This window comes from Ranitomeya imitator, chromosome 3 (genome assembly GCF_032444005.1).
Source record: "Ranitomeya imitator isolate aRanImi1 chromosome 3, aRanImi1.pri, whole genome shotgun sequence".
Taxonomy (NCBI): domain Eukaryota; kingdom Metazoa; phylum Chordata; class Amphibia; order Anura; family Dendrobatidae; genus Ranitomeya; species Ranitomeya imitator.
The window spans coordinates 97,461,566-97,477,651 of record NC_091284.1 but is presented as its reverse complement, the minus strand read 5'-3'; the positions used below and the strand labels follow the sequence as shown (position 1 = coordinate 97,477,651).

Sequence of the window (16,086 nt, the reverse complement as noted above, 5' to 3'; positions counted from 1 at the left end):
CCTAGTGGAAGGAGTGACCGCAGACAGGCATCGAAGGCCTAAAATAATAACACATGGCTGTAGGCAATTTTAAATTGGTTCCAGGGGTACACGGGCAGCAGTGACCTGGTCAGTGTAGTAGTAGTTGAAAGAATGGACCGCAGACAGGCATCGAAGGCCTAAAATAAAAAAATTGGGCTGGCTGTAGGCAATTTTAAATTGGTTCCAGGGGTACACGGGCAGCAGTGACCTGGTCAGTGTAGTAGTAGTTGAAAGAATGGACCGCAGACAGGCATCGAAGGCCTAAAATAAAAAAATTGGGCTGGCTGTAGGCAATTTTAAATTGGTTCCAGGGGTACACGGGCAGCAGTGACCTGGTCAGTGTAGTAGTAGTTGAAAGAATGGACCGCAGACAGGCATCGAAGGCCTAAAATAAAAAAATTGGGCTGGCTGTAGGCAATTTTAAATTGGTTCCAGGGGTACACGGGCAGCAGTGGTGTGGTCAGTGGAGGCCTAGTGGAAGGAGTGACCGCAGACAGGCATCGAAGGCCTAAAATAATAACACATGGCTGTAGGCACTTTTAAATTGGTTCCAGGGGTACACGGGCAGCAGTGGTCTGGTCAGTGGAAGTCTAGTGGAAGGAGTGACCGCAGACAGGCTTCGAAGGCCTAACATAACAAAATTGGGCTGGCTGTAGGCACTTTAAATTGGTTCCAGGGGTACATGGGCAGCAGTGTATGGTCAGTGGAAGTCTAGTGGAAGGAGTGACGGCAGACAGTCTTCGAAGGCCTAACATAACAAAATTGGGCTGACTGTAGGCACTTTTAAATTGGTTCCAGGGTAACACGGCCAGCAGTGGCCTGGTCAGTGTAGTAGTTGTAGAAAGAAGGGACCGCAGACAGGCTTCGAAGGCCTAACATAACAAAAATGTCAAAACAATGGTATTGTCAGTGCCAGGCATTGAAGGATGTCAGCGGCTAGACTACACATTGGTGAAGCTGTGAGAGATAATTTTGCTAGTGGTAGAGCACTGTTTGAGCTGGGGGGGGGAACTGTCTTGTGGCCGGCGGTACAGGCACAGGGCCCCTCATATTACAACGGTGTGTCTGACGTTGGGTGCGCACCACCACCGCCAGAGACACTTTATTGTACTATGAGGGACCCAGTGGCAGTGCCGTCGACCAAAAGCGGCCACACCCACCTCTTCAGACAAACAGCACTCTCAAGGGTCCAAGCGCAAAGTGGCGATAGCACGGCCCCGTGTGGGGAGTTTGGCCATTTCGTGAGGTGGAAACATGTCGTATGCTGGACAATCAGGTGAAGAAAATTACGAGATTGGAAAAGTCATTCAGAATAGTCCACAGGCAAGACCTTTTCATAGGAAAGCTAGGTGTCAGCCGGGCAGGGTGGGGCAAAAGATTTTGAAATCCAGTTGTGGTTCATTTTAATGAAGGTTAGATCATCTACATTTTGGGTAGCCAGACGAGTCCTTTTTTCTGTTAGTATTGAACCTGCAGCACTGAATACTCTTTCTGATAGGACACTAGCTGCCGGGCAAGCAAGCTCCTGCAATGCATATTCTGCCAATTCTGGCCAGGTGTCTAATTTGGATGCCCAGTAATCAAATGGGAATGACGGTTGAGGGAGAACGTCGATAAGGGATGAAAAATAGTTTGTAACCATACTGGACAAATGTTGTCTCCTGTCACTTTGAATTGATGCTGCAGTACCTGTCCTGTCTGCGGTCATAGAAAAATCACTCCACAACCTGGTCAGAAAACCCCTCTGTCCAACGCCACTTCTGATTTCTGCCCCTCTAACACCTCTGGTCTGCTGGCCCCTGGAGCTCGTGTGAGAACGATCACGGGCGCTGTGTGCAGGGAATGCCAGAAGCAAACGGTCAACAAGAGTTGATTGTTTTGTTGCTAATATTAGTTCCAAGTTCTCATGTGGCATAATATTTTGCAATTTGCCTTTATAGCGAGGATCAAGGAGGCAGGCCAACCAGTAATCGTCATCGTTCATCATTTTTGTAATGCGTGTGTCCCTTTTGAGGATACGCAAGGCATAATCCGCCATGTGGGCCAAAGTTCCCGTTGTCAAATCTGCGGTTGTGCTTGGTTGAGGGGCAGTTGCAGGCAAATCTACGTCACTTGTGTCCCTCAAAAAACCAGAACCCGGCCTTGCCACGCCACCAATTTCCCGTGCCCCCGGGAAAGCTTCCTCATTAAAAATATACTCATCCCCATCATCCTCCTCATCCTCCACCTCCTCTTCGCCCGGTACCTCGTCATGTACACTGCCCTGACCAGACAATCGCTGACTGTCATCAAGGCTTTCCTCTTCCTCTGGTGCAGACGCCTGATCCTTTATGTGCGTCAAACTTTGCATCAGCAGACGCATTAGGGGGATGCTCATGCTTATTATGGCGTTGTCTGCACTAACCAGCCGTGTGCATTCCTCAAAACACTGAAGGACTTGACACATGTCTTGAATCTTCGACCACTGCACACCTGACAACTCCATGTCTGCCATCCTACTGCCTGCCCGTGTATGTGTATCCTCCCACAAAAACATAACAGCCCGCCTCTGTTCGCACAGTCTCTGAAGCATGTGCAGTGTTGAGTTCCACCTTGTTGCAACGTCTATGATTAGGCGATGCTGGGGAAGGTTCAAAGAACGCTGATAGGTCTGCATACGGCTGGAGTGTACAGGCGAACGGCGGATATGTGCGCAAAGTCCACGCACTTTGAGGAGCAGGTCGGATAACCCCGGATAACTTTTCAGGAAGCACTGCACCACCAGGTTTAAGGTGTGAGCCAGGCAAGGAATGTGTTTCAGTTGGGAAAGGGAGATGGCAGCCATGAAATTCCTTCCGTTATCACTCACTACCTTGCCTGCCTCAAGATCTACAGTGCCCAGCCACGACTGCGTTTCTTGCTGCAAGAACTCGGACAGAACTTCCGCGGTGTGTCTATTGTCGCCCAAACACTTCATAGCCAATACAGCCTGCTGACGTATGCCAGTAGCTGCCCCATAATGGGAGACCTGGTGTGCAACAGTGGCAGGTGCGGATGGAGTGTTTGTGCGACTGCGGTCTGTGGACGAGCTCTTGCTTCTGCAGGAGGACGAGGAGGAGGAGGAGGAGGGGGTGCGAACGGCTACAGACAACTGTTTACTAGACCGTGGGCTAGGCAGAACTGTCCCAAACTTGCTGTCCCCTGTGGACCCTGAATCCACCACATTTACCCAGTGTGCCGTGATGGACACGTAACGTCCCTGGCCATGCCTACTGGTCCATGCATCTGTTGTCAGGTGCACCTTTGTGCTCACAGATTGCCTGAGTGCATGGACGATGCGCTCTTTAACATGCTGGTGGAGGGCTGGGATGGCTTTTCTGGAAAAAAAGTGTCGACTGGGTAGCTCGTAGCGTGGTACAGCGTAGTCCATCAGGTCTTTGAAAGCTTCGCTTTCAACTAACCGGTAGGGCATCATCTCTAACGAGATTAGTCTAGCTATGTGGGCGTTCAAACCCTGTGTACGCGGATGCGAGGCTAAGTATTTCCTTTTTCTAACCATAGTCTCATGTAGGGTGAGCTGGACTGGAGAGCTGGAGATCGTGGAACTAGCGGGGGTGCCGGTGGACATGGCAGACTGAGAGACGGTGGGAGATGGTATTGTTGCCGCCGGTGCCCTAGATGCAGTGTTTCCTACTACGAAACTGGTGATTCCCTGACCCTGACTGCTTTGGCCTGGCAAAGATACCTGCACAGATACAGCAGGTGGTGCGCTAAATGGTGGTCCTACACTGCCGGAAGGGATGTTGCGTTGATGACTAGCTTCATTGGCCGAGGGTGCAACAACCTTAAGGGACGTTTGGTAGTTAGTCCAAGCTTTCAAATGCATGGTGGTTAAATGTCTATGCATGCAACTAGTATTGAGACTTTTCAGATTCTGACCTCTGCTTAAGGAAGTAGAACATTTTTGACAGATGACTTTGCGCTGATCAATTGGATGTTGTTTAAAAAAATGCCAGACTGCACTCTTTCTAGCATCGGATACCTTTTCAGGCATTGCAGACTGAGCTTTAACCGGATGGCCACGCTGTCCTCCACCAGGTTTTGGCTTTGCCACGCGTTTTGGGCAAGATACGGGCCCGGCAGATGGAACCTGTGGCGATGTTGATGCCTGCTGCGGCCCCTCCTCCTCCTCTGCTTCAGAACTGCTGCCGCCTGCACCCTGTTCCCCCAATGGCTGCCAATCGGGGTCAAGAACTGGGTCATCTAATAACTCTTCTTGTACCTCCTGCGCAACTTCGTCTGTGTCACCGTGTCGTTCGGTGGTATAGCGTTCGTGATGGGGCAACATAGTCTCATCAGGGTCTGATTCTTGATCAGCACCCTGCGAGGGCAATGTTGTGGTCTGAGTCAAAGGACCAGCATAGTAGTCTGGCTGTGGCTGTGCGTCAGTGCACTCCATGTCAGATTCAATTTGTAATGGGCATGGACTGTTAACTGCTTCACTTTCTAAGCCAGGGACGGTATGTGTAAAGAGCTCCATGGAGTAACCCGTTGTGTCGCCTGCTGCATTCTTCTCTGTTGTTGTTTTTGCTGAAGAGGACAAGGAAGTGACTTGTCCCTGACCGTGAACATCCACTAACGACGCGCTGCTTTTACTTTTACCAGTTTCACGAGATGAGGCAAAAGAGCTAGAGGCTGAGTCAGCAAGATAAGCCAAAACTTGCTCTTGCTGCTCCGGCTTTAAAAGCGGTTTTCCTAATCCCAGAAAAGGGAGCGTTCGAGGCCTTGTGTAGCCGGACGACGAACCTGGCTCCACAGCTCCAGACTTAGGTGCAATATTTTTTCCCCCACGACCACCTGATGCTCCACCACTACCACTACCCTCATTACCAGCTGACAATGAACGCCCCCGGCCACGACCTCTTCCACTAGACTTCCTCATTGTTTTAAAAACGTAACCAAACTAACGTTATTTGTTGCAGTCACACAACTTACACGGTGAGCTATAACTTCTGTATGATTTAGCTACCCCTTTACAGGTTGGTGAGACCACAGCGAAAATCAGGCCCAATGTTACACACTCTTTTTTTGGTGGCTGCAAATTAGAGAGATGCCCCACACGCAGGACTGTCACTGAAGCACAAATGTTAATATTAATGTCACACTATTATTTTTTTTTTATTTTTATTTTTTTCAGGAACACTTTAGAAACCCCCCAAAAAAAAAAAAATAGATTTTTGCAGGGAGAATTTAGAAAACAAATGTAACAAACTATATGCTTTCTATGGGCCACTGAGTGAGAGATGACGCACACAGGAATCAGGAGTGGCACACAAGCCCAGAGGCCAATATTTTTCTACCAATGATTGATGGAGTTATTTTCTCTGGTAGATTTTGGAACCCAAATCAAGGAAAAAAAATGTAGGCTTTCTATGGACCACAATTGGAGAGAGAGAGAGAGAGAGATGGCACACCCAGGAGTCAAGACTGGCACACAAGCAGAAAGGCCAATATTAATCTCCCACTGTTTTTTTTGGTTGTTTTTTTTTTTTTTTTTTTCAGGGAGACTTTAGAAAAAAAAATAATAAAAAAAATATGATTTTATCAGGAAGAATTTAGAAACCAAATAAAATAAAATGATTTTTTCAGGGAGAATTTAGAAAACAAATAAAACCAAAAATAGGCGTTCTATGGCCCACTGACTGAGAGATGACGCACCCAGGAGTCAAGACTGGCACACAAGCAGAAAGGCCAATATTAATCTCCCACTGTTTTTTTTGGTTGTTTTTTTTTTTTTTTTTTTCAGGGAGACTTTAGAAAAAAAAATAATAAAAAAAATATGATTTTATCAGGAAGAATTTAGAAACCAAATAAAATAAAATGATTTTTTCAGGGAGAATTTAGAAAACAAATAAAACCAAAAATAGGCGTTCTATGGCCCACTGACTGAGAGATGACGCACCCAGGAGTCAAGACTGGCACACAAGCAGAAAGGCCAATATTAATCTCCCACTGTTTTTTTTGGTTGTTTTTTTTTTTTTTTTTTCAGGGAGACTTTAGAAAAAAAAATAATAAAAAAAATATGATTTTATCAGGAAGAATTTAGAAACCAAATAAAATAAAATGATTTTTTCAGGGAGAATTTAGAAAACAAATAAAACCAAAAATAGGCGTTCTATGGCCCACTGACTGAGAGATGACGCACCCAGGAGTCAAGACTGGCACACAAGCAGAAAGGCCAATATTAATCTCCCACTGTTTTTTTTGGTTGTTTTTTTTTTTTTTTTTTTCAGGGAGACTTTAGAAAAAAAAATAATAAAAAAAATATGATTTTATCAGGAAGAATTTAGAAACCAAATAAAATAAAATGATTTTTTCAGGGAGAATTTAGAAAACAAATAAAACCAAAAATAGGCGTTCTATGGCCCACTGACTGAGAGATGACGCACCCAGGAGTCAAGACTGGCACACAAGCAGAAAGGCCAATATTAATCTCCCACTGTTTTTTTTGGTTGTTTTTTTTTTTTTTTTTTCAGGGAGACTTTAGAAAAAAAAATAATAAAAAAAATATGATTTTATCAGGAAGAATTTAGAAACCAAATAAAATAAAATGATTTTTTCAGGGAGAATTTATAAAACAAATAAAACCAAAAATAGGCGTTCTATGGCCCACTGACTGAGAGATGACGCACCCAGGAGTCAAGACTGGCACACAAGCAGAAAGGCCAATATTAATCTCCCACTGTTTTTTTTTTTTTTTTCAGGGAGACTTTAGAAAAAAAAATAATAAAAAAAATATGATTTTATCAGGAAGAATTTAGAAACCAAATAAAATAAAATAATTTTTTCAGGGAGAATTTAGAAAACAAATAAAACCAAAAATAGGCGTTCTATGGCCCACTGACTGAGAGATGACGCACACAGGAGTCAGGAGTGGCACACAAACCCAGAGGCCAATATTTTTCTACCAATGATTGATGTAGTTATTTTCTCTGGTAGATTTTAGAACCCAAATCAAGGAAAAAAAATATAGGCTTTCTATGGACCACAATTGGAGAGAGAGAGAGAGAGAGAGAGAGAGAGAGAGAGAGAGAGAGAGAGAGATGGCACACCCAGGAGTCAAGACTGGCACACAAGCAGAAAGGCCAATATTAATCTCCCACTGTTTTTTTGGTTGTTTTTTTTTTTTTTTTTTTTCAGGGAGACTTTAGAAATAAAAATAATAAAAAAAATATGATTTTATCAGGAAGAATTTAGAAACCAAATAAAATAAAATGATTTTTTCAGGGAGAATTTAGAAAACAAATAAAACCAAAAATATGCGTTCTATGGCCCACTGACTGAGAGAGAGAGAGAGATGGAACGCTTAGTACTGGCACACAAGCCCAAAGGGCAATATTAATCTCCCTTTTTTTTTCCAGGGAGAATTTCTGAAACCCAAAAAAAAAATAAAATAGGCTTTCTATGGCCCACTATTTGTGAGAGAGATGGGACGCTCAGGACTGGCACAGATGGCACGCTCAGGACTGGCACAGAAGCCCAGAGGCCAATATTAATCTCCCTTTTTTTCTGGGAGAATTTATAAAACCAAAAAAATATTTAAATAGGCTTTCTATGGCCCACTATTTGTGAGAGAGATGGCACGCTCAGGACTGGCACAGATGGCACGCTCACAACTGGCACAGAAGCCCAGAGGCCAATATTAATCTCCCTTTTTTTCTGGGAGAATTTATAAAACCAAAAAAATATTTAAATAGGCTTTCTATGGCCCACTATTTGTGAGAGAGATGGCACGCTCAGGACTGGCACAGATGGCACGCTCACAACTGGCACACAAGCCCAGAGGCCAATATTAATCTCCCTTTTTTCAGGGAAAATTTATAAAACCAAAAAAAAAATTAAATAGGCTTTCTATGGCCCACTATTTGTGAGAGAGATGGCACGCTCAGGACTGGCACAGATGGCACGCTCACAACTGGCACACAAGCCCAGAGGCCAATATTAATCTCCCTTTTTTCAGGGAAAATTTATAAAACCAAAAAAAAAATTAAATAGGCTTTCTATGGCCCACTATTTGTGAGAGAGATGGGACGCTCAGGACTGGCACAGATGGCACGCTCAGGACTGGCACAGAAGCCCAGAGGCCAATATTAATCTCCCTTTTTTTCAGGGAGAATTTATAAAACCCAAAAAAAAATAAAATAGGCTTTCTATGGCCCACTATTTGTGAGAGAGATGGCACACTCAGGACTGGCACACAAGCCCAAAGGCCAATATTAATCTCCCACTGTATTTTTATCAGGGAGAATTTATACACCCCACAAAAAAAAATACAGAAAAATGAAAAGGCTTTCTATGGCCCACTATGTGAGAGAGATGGCACACACAGGGATGGCACTCTAGCAGAAATGCCAAATTGCCAATCTTAATCTCCCACCAAAAAAAAAAAAAAAAAAAAAACAGGGAATGTCCTACAATTACTATCTCCCTGCCTGCAGTAATCTCAGCCAGGTATGGCAGGCAGCTACTATCTCCCTGCCTGCAGTAATCTCAGCCAGGTATGGCAGGCAGCAATAAGGAGTGGACTGATGCACAAATGAAATAAAAAGTGTGGACAAACAAAAAAGATAGCTGTGCAGAAAGGAAGGAACAAGAGGATTTGTGCTTTGAAAAAAGCAGTTGGTTTGCACAGCGGCGTACACACAGCAATGCAGCTATCAGGGAGCCTTCTAGGGCAGCCCAATGAGCTACAGCGCTGAGGGGAAAAAAAAAAAAAAAAAAAATTCCACTGTCCCTGCACACCGAGGGTGGTGTTGGACAGTGCAAATCGCTGCAGCACAAGCGGTTTTGTGGTTAATGGACCCTGCCTAACGCTATCCCTGCTTCTGACAAAGCGGCAGCAACCTCTCCCTAAGCTCAGATCAGCAGCAGTAAGATGGCGGTCGGCGGGAACGCCTCTTTATAGCCCCTGTGACGTCGCAGACAGCAAGCCAATCACTGCAATGCCCTTCTCTAAGATGGTGGGGACCAGGACCTATGTCATCACGCTGCCCACACTCTGCGTTTACCTTCATTGGCTGAGAAATGGCGCTTTTCGCGTCATTGAAACGCGACTTTGGCGCGAAAGTCGCGTACCGCATGGCCGACCCCGCACAGGGGTCGGATCGGGTTTCATGAAACCCCGACTTAGCCAAAAGTCGGCGACTTTTGAAAATGTTCGACCCGTTTCGCTCAACCCTACTGTCCACTTAAAAATCGGATAGCACATGTCCAATTTCTATGCTTGTCTGCATAAGCCCATACTGACATATCTCTTAAGGGTACATGTGAATACCATTTCTCTTTAATAGCGGGCAGCGTTAGCTGCAGGCTGCAGCTAACACTGCCCGCATGTAAAGCCTCAGCACCGCACCACACACACGCACACACACAAAGCACCTCACCACATGCACACACGCAGGCACACAGACACACAGCGCAGCACATCCCGGCGTCCTGCTTCCTGTCTGAGACAGCCCAGCTGGATGCTGCTGGAAAGGAAGAGACTGCCGGGATGTGCTGCTGCGGGGAGGTGAGCTGTGCTGTGTGCCTTTCGTGCCGGCGTGTGTGTATGTGGTGCGGTGCTCTGTGTGTGAGTGTGAAAAAGAGTGATGCGGTGCTTTGTGTGTGTGTGTGTATGTGTGTGTGAGGGGTGGTGTGGAAGGACAATGATATTGGTGGGTGAGGTAATGATGCAAGTGATGGGCAATGATGGCAGTGGGGGGAGACAATGATGGAGGTGATGGGCAATTATGGTGAGGGGAGGCAATGATGGAGGTGATAGGCAATGATGGTTGGGGAGGCAATGATGGTGTGATAGGCAATGATGGTGGGGAGAGGCAATAATGGAAGTGATGGGCAATGACGGTGGGGGAGGCAATGATGGAGGCTATGGGCAATGATGGTGGGGGGAGGCAATGATGAAGGTGATAGGCAATGATGGTGAGGGAGGCAATAATGGAGGTAATAGACAATGATGGAGATGATGGGCAATGATGGAGGTGCTGGGCAATGATGGTGGGGGGAGGCAATGATGGAGGTGATTAGGCAATGATGGTAAGGGAGGCAATTATGGAGGTGATGACATGGGCAATGATGGTGGTGAGGGAAGGCAATGATGGAGGTGATGAAATGGACAATGATGGTGGTGGGGGAGGAGGCAATGATGGAGGTGGAAGAATGGGCAGTGATGGGGGTGGTGGGGGAGAAGGCAATGATGGAGGTGGGGATGAGGACAATGATGGGGTGGAGAGGGGCTGCATTATACATTATGAGGGGGCTACATTATATTCTGTGGGGGCTGCATTATTTTCTCGGGACTACATTATATTTTGGGGGCTACATATTACTATATGAGGGGGCTACAATATACTCTATGGGGGGCTGCATTATATTCTGTGGTGAAGCTGCATTACTCTCTCAGGGGACTATATCATCCTAAATGAGGGTGGCAGCATTATGCCCTATGAAGGGGCTACAGTATACTCTTTGGGGGTGCTGCGTTATATTCTGTGGTGGGCTGCGTTATACTATACAAGGGGGCTGCATTATACCCTATGAGGGTGCTACATTATATTCTATGGTGGGGACTGCGTTATACCTGAGGGGGTTGCATTATATTTTGTGGGGTGCTGCATTATATTCTATGAGAGGGGGCTGCAGTATATTTTATGAGGGGGGCTACATTATTTTATGAGGGAGGCTACATTATATTCTATGAGGGGGCTACCCCTCTATGATTCTACCCCAACCCCTGCTACATAATTAAGACATGTACTACCTGATATTATACCCTGATAGTAGAGTGTTTTACCACACAATTGGTGGTTTTGTATTTATTTCTATGTAGCTACATAGTGGGCCCCAGGAATGATTTTCTCTGGTGGGCCCAAGGTGCTCCAGTCCGACGCTGATTGCAACTCGTATTAAAGGGACACTGTCACCTGAATTTGGAGGGAACAATCTTCAGCCATGGAGGTGGGGTTTTTGGGTGTTTGATTCACCCTTTCCTTACCCGCTGGCTGCATGCTGGCTGCAATATTGGATTGAAGTTCATTCTCTGTCCTCCATAGTACACGCCTGCGCAAGGCAAGATTGCCTTGTGCAGGCATCTACTACGGAGGACAGAGAATGAACTTCAATCCAATATTGCAGCCAGCATGCAGCCAGCGGGTAAGGAAAGGGTGAATCAAAAACCCCAAAACCCCGCCTCCATGGCTGAAGATTGTTCCCTCCAAATTCAGGTGACAGTGTCCCTTTAAATACCCAGTCAGTTAAAGAGGAGATCCATGCATGTGACTAGTCGTTCATTGTAGTGTATGATTACACAGTCATTGTCATCCTTTTTATATAATAGTACAGCACAATGACTAACAATTAAATATTTTTTTAAAGCGACACCCCTGGCAAGTTCTTTAAACTATGCTCCTCATTTATAGCTTGATAAACTTTCCATAGGCAGGACCAGTTTTAATTAGAAAATTCAACTGGTCAGTGCAACAGATTTATTACTAACTTAAGTTTGAAATATTTGCATATTATCCACATTAATTTTTAATCAGAAAAAAAAATCATATTCACAATACTCCATAATGGCTGTCATTTGGGTGTAGGTACATTTTGTAAGATATACCCCTTCAGTAGGAAATACTTTTTTAATTATAGAAGTTAGCTTTGAACATTTGTTGGGAAGGTTATCGTTGTAAAATAGAGCAGTTCGATATACTATGATAATATCACATCAATGTATGTTTTATATTTAATGAAATGATCTATTTGACAAGACAGAATTATGTTTTATTACAAAGACGTCTGTGCTACATTTCAAGGAAGTCCTTCAAAATGTTACCTTTTCCTTTTTTCAATGTTCAGAGTCTTTTTTATTGTAAGTTCCTGTGAGGAAAGGATCAGATATTTTTAGATTCCCATTTTCAAAAGATTAATTACAATAGTGCTTCAAGAGCAAAAGTGAGGAATAATTCTTCAAGTGTATTTTCATAGTTAATATAAAAAGTGTAATGGTCCTTAGCAAGCATTGGAGATTAATGTATGTTCAAGCCTGCATATTTCGGAGATATATGACTTCCCTGAAATAATTCTTAGGGACCAGCTTCCTTTACCTTCTGTTTTAATGTATTTTATATTTTCTTTGCAAAATGAATCAACTTAAAGTTAAATTTAAAAAATGATCAATGTACAATAAGCCATGCTTTGCACCAACAATTAGGCTACGTTCACATTAGTGTTTTGCGTGTTTGCGTCGGGCGACGCCGCGGCGACGCATGCGTCATGCGCCCCTATATTTAACATGGGGGACGCATGGACATGCGTTGTGCTGCGTTGTGCGACGCATGCGTTTTTTTTGCCGCAAGCGTCGGGTGCAGAAAACGCAACAAGTTGCATTTTTCTTGCGTCCAAATTTCAGCAAAAAAGGACGCATGCGTCGCAAAACGCGGCGTTTTTGCGTGCGTTTTGGTGCGTTTTTATTTGTGTTGTGCGTTGCGTCGCCGACGCAGCGGCGTACAACGCAAATGTGAACGTAGCCTTAAAGAGGTTTTCCTGGAATAGTTTATTTTTTTTACTATGGGCCTAATAGCTAACAGGCAGGTAGTTGATAACTACGTGTCTGTTCTACCCCACGCCAGGTCACGAACCGCTCCAGCCAGTGGTACTCTTCTTCACTTCAACAGAGTAGCTCTTCCTCTTTCGAGCTGCTCTGTTGATGAGGCATGACTCCTAAAGGTACCGTCACATTAAACGACGCTGCAGCGATATAGACAACAATGCCGATCGCTGCAGCGTCGCTGTTTGGTCGCTGGAGAGCTGTCACACAGACAGCTCTCCACCGACCAACGATGCCGAAGTCCCCGGGTAACCAGGGTAAACATCGGGTTACTAAGGGCACGGCCGTGCTTAGTAACCCGATGTTTACCCTGGTTACCATTGTAAATGTAAAAAAAAAACACTACATACTTACATTCCGGTGTCTGGTCACGTCCCTCGCCTTCAGCTTCCCGCACTGACTGTGAGCGGCGCGCCGGCCGGCCGTAAAGCAGAGCGGTGACGTCACCGCTGTGCTCTGCTTTACGGCCGGCCGGCGCTCACAGTCAGTGAGTTACCAGTGAAGACATCGCTGAATCAGCGTCACACACGCCGATTCAGCGATGTCAGCGGGAGATCATCGACCAAAATAAAGTTCTGATCATTCCCCAGCGACCAACGATCTCCCAGCAGGGGCCTGATCGTTGGTCGCTGTCACGCATAACGATTTCGGTAACGATATCATTGCTATGTCACAAAAAGCAACGATATTGTTAATGATATCGTTATGTGTGACAGTACCTTAACGTCATGCTGATTGGCAGCCGGCTCTTGGGAGTTAGGCAGGCAGTAGCTGACTGTCAGTCAGTATGACAGCAGCATCCACACCCTGTCAACATAGCAGAGTTGAAGAGAATCAGCTGCTCTGTCAATGTGATTTCAACAGAAGCTGCAGAATCATCGGCAGGAGCGTTCAGACGGCTCTGAGCTGCCAGCGGGCAGAATGGTCAAGTAGTTAGCAATTCCCTGCTTGTTAGTTCTTAGGCCCATAGTAGAAAAAATAAAAAAAAGTCCCAGATAAACCCTTTAAGCGATCCAGGTTGAAATCTTCCAGTGGGATTAATAAAATTAAAGAAATAGATTAATAATTTGCTCCAAAATAATTAAACAAAAGCTATATCATTAATTGTCAGAACTGGAAAAATATTACCTTATTTACCATGCACAGTGAATGTCATAAGAAAGGGAATAGCAATTATTATTATTATTATTATTATTATTATTATTATTACACATTTTATAGCGCCATTTATTCCATGGCACTTTACATGTGAAAAGGGGCAAATATAGACAAATACATTAAACATGAGCAAAAACAAGGCACTAACAGGTACAGAGGGAGAGAGGGCTAACAGTCTGGAGGGGGTGGGTGAGGATACACTAGGAGAGGGTAGAGCTGGTTGTGCAGCAGTTCAGTAGGTTGAGGATCACTGCAGGCTGTAGGCTTGTCAGAAGAGATGAGTCTTCAGGTTCTTTTTAAGGTTTCTGTGGTAGGCGAGAGCCTGATGTGTTGGGGTAGAGAGTTCCAGAGTAGGGGGGATGCACGGGAGAAGTCTTGTATGAGGTTGTGGGAAGAAGAGATGAGAGGGGAGTAGAGGAGGAGATCTTGAGAGGATCGAAGGTTGCTTGTAGGTAAGTACCAGCAATCTGTTAAGAATATGTCATCTCAAGTAGGTGTCTACGGGCAGACTGGTGTTAATGTTTTCAGCTCCGTACAGAGATCTGGCCTTTCCTCCAGGGCCCTCTGTGTTGGGTCCACAGAGTAGCTTCTGGCCAGCACAGTGAGTTGAGAAAAATAATGTAAAGAATCCAGGTCAGAACCAGGAGAACAGGAGACAAAAATCAGAACTAATTGCATAGTCAGGGGATAGCAGAAGTCTAGGAGTTCCGGCAGAGATGCAAAGTAAAAACAAATATTAGGTGTCCAATGGCAAGATCCAAAAGGGCATCCATTGCAAAATAAAAAAAGCAACAAAGCTGGGTCATGAATAGAGGTGAATCATAATAAATGTACCAAGATTGTGGCAAACCAATAACTGGAAATGGCAGGGCAATGCACATGACATAAAGCATGAGAATAGAGACATTGCCTATACCATATCTGTAAGCAGTGGAGACTGGCACAGAAGAGAGAAAGGGAGCATGCTACCAAAGTGATCAAAAAGTCATATACAGCCCAGAACTTTACCAATAAAAACTACAGCTTGTTCCATGTAGTTTATGTAGAAAAGTATACAAAAAAACATATTAATTTGATATCTTTATAACAGTATTATCCAAAGAATAAATTAAAAAGGCAATTTTTACTGTACTTGAACATCTTAAAAACAAAACCTAAAAAGCAATGGCGGAATTACACCGTACAAAGAATTTGTGTTCTGTTTTTCAATATCATGAAAAAAAAAAACTGAAAATAAAAAGTTATGGCTCATAGTCGGTAGCAAAAAAAGAAAAATGGTTGCATCCTTGAGGGGTTAATTGCAATAGATTTAACATAATACAGACATATCAGAAGTATATGAGTAGCAACCATTAACAGTGAACTTTCGAGTCAACCTACAAGTTTGAAAAGTTTAAACTGGACTCAGGTTGCTATAGGAAGCAAAGACAGCTTTTATTTTCTTAGACAGGTGTGCTGGATCTGGCCCAAGAAGAAAGCCTCTTTCCTCAGCTACAGCTCAGCTGCCAGCTGTAGAGTTGGTTCTCCATGCTTACTAAGAACATATGTGGGCAGATGGGTGCAGAGCAAAAGTTGTCCCTATCAATCAAATCTGCCGTGTTTCAAAGGCCGTTTTGAAATGGACTTCGACTTTGATTTTGGTAAATCTCCATAGTGTACTGATAATACAAGGTGCAATTTCATCATACTTGGAATCAGTCCATATTGTGTCTTCCTCCATCTCACGACCTTTGGATATGTTTTCGGTGCCAATCCTCTCTTTCATTGCCTTCTGGTTGCTTACACAGAACACCGCACAAGGACAGCTCCAGGCGCTCAATACAATTTCTATAATGACAAAACGCAATTACATTTCCTTCAGATGAGACAATTATCACTTGATATTATCCTCCACCACTCTATATATTTAACTGGAGCATACTGTAGGTAGAAAGCTGCCAATCGGTGGGGGGGGGGGGGGGGCGGGGTCATGCAGAGCTCATGAATATGGAGGACTACCTGGCAGCAGGTTTACTAGTCCTCTAGTGATAATCTCCTGCTGATAAAACTGATTTTTATCAAAACTACAACAAGCAGCCCAGTAAATGACGCACTGTCCCTGTTAAACTGAAGGTCAATCATTTTTATTAACCATAAACAAAGTTCTTATCTATAATATATACGATTGTAAATGTCTAGGAAAATATCTGTACATGCCACATTTGGAAGAAAGTTGTTGGTAAAGCGATTATTCACTTTAATATGTCTTTGACCTTGAACTTTGCTCC

The 16,086-nt window shown here is 44.3% G+C and overlaps 1 protein-coding gene across 1 annotated transcript in view; it reads left to right on the top strand.

Moving 5' to 3' along the window:
- Positions 1 to 16,086, top strand: part of PIPOX (pipecolic acid and sarcosine oxidase) — a 110,226-nt gene that overhangs the window by 7,733 nt on the left and 86,407 nt on the right. The window lies entirely within an intron of this gene.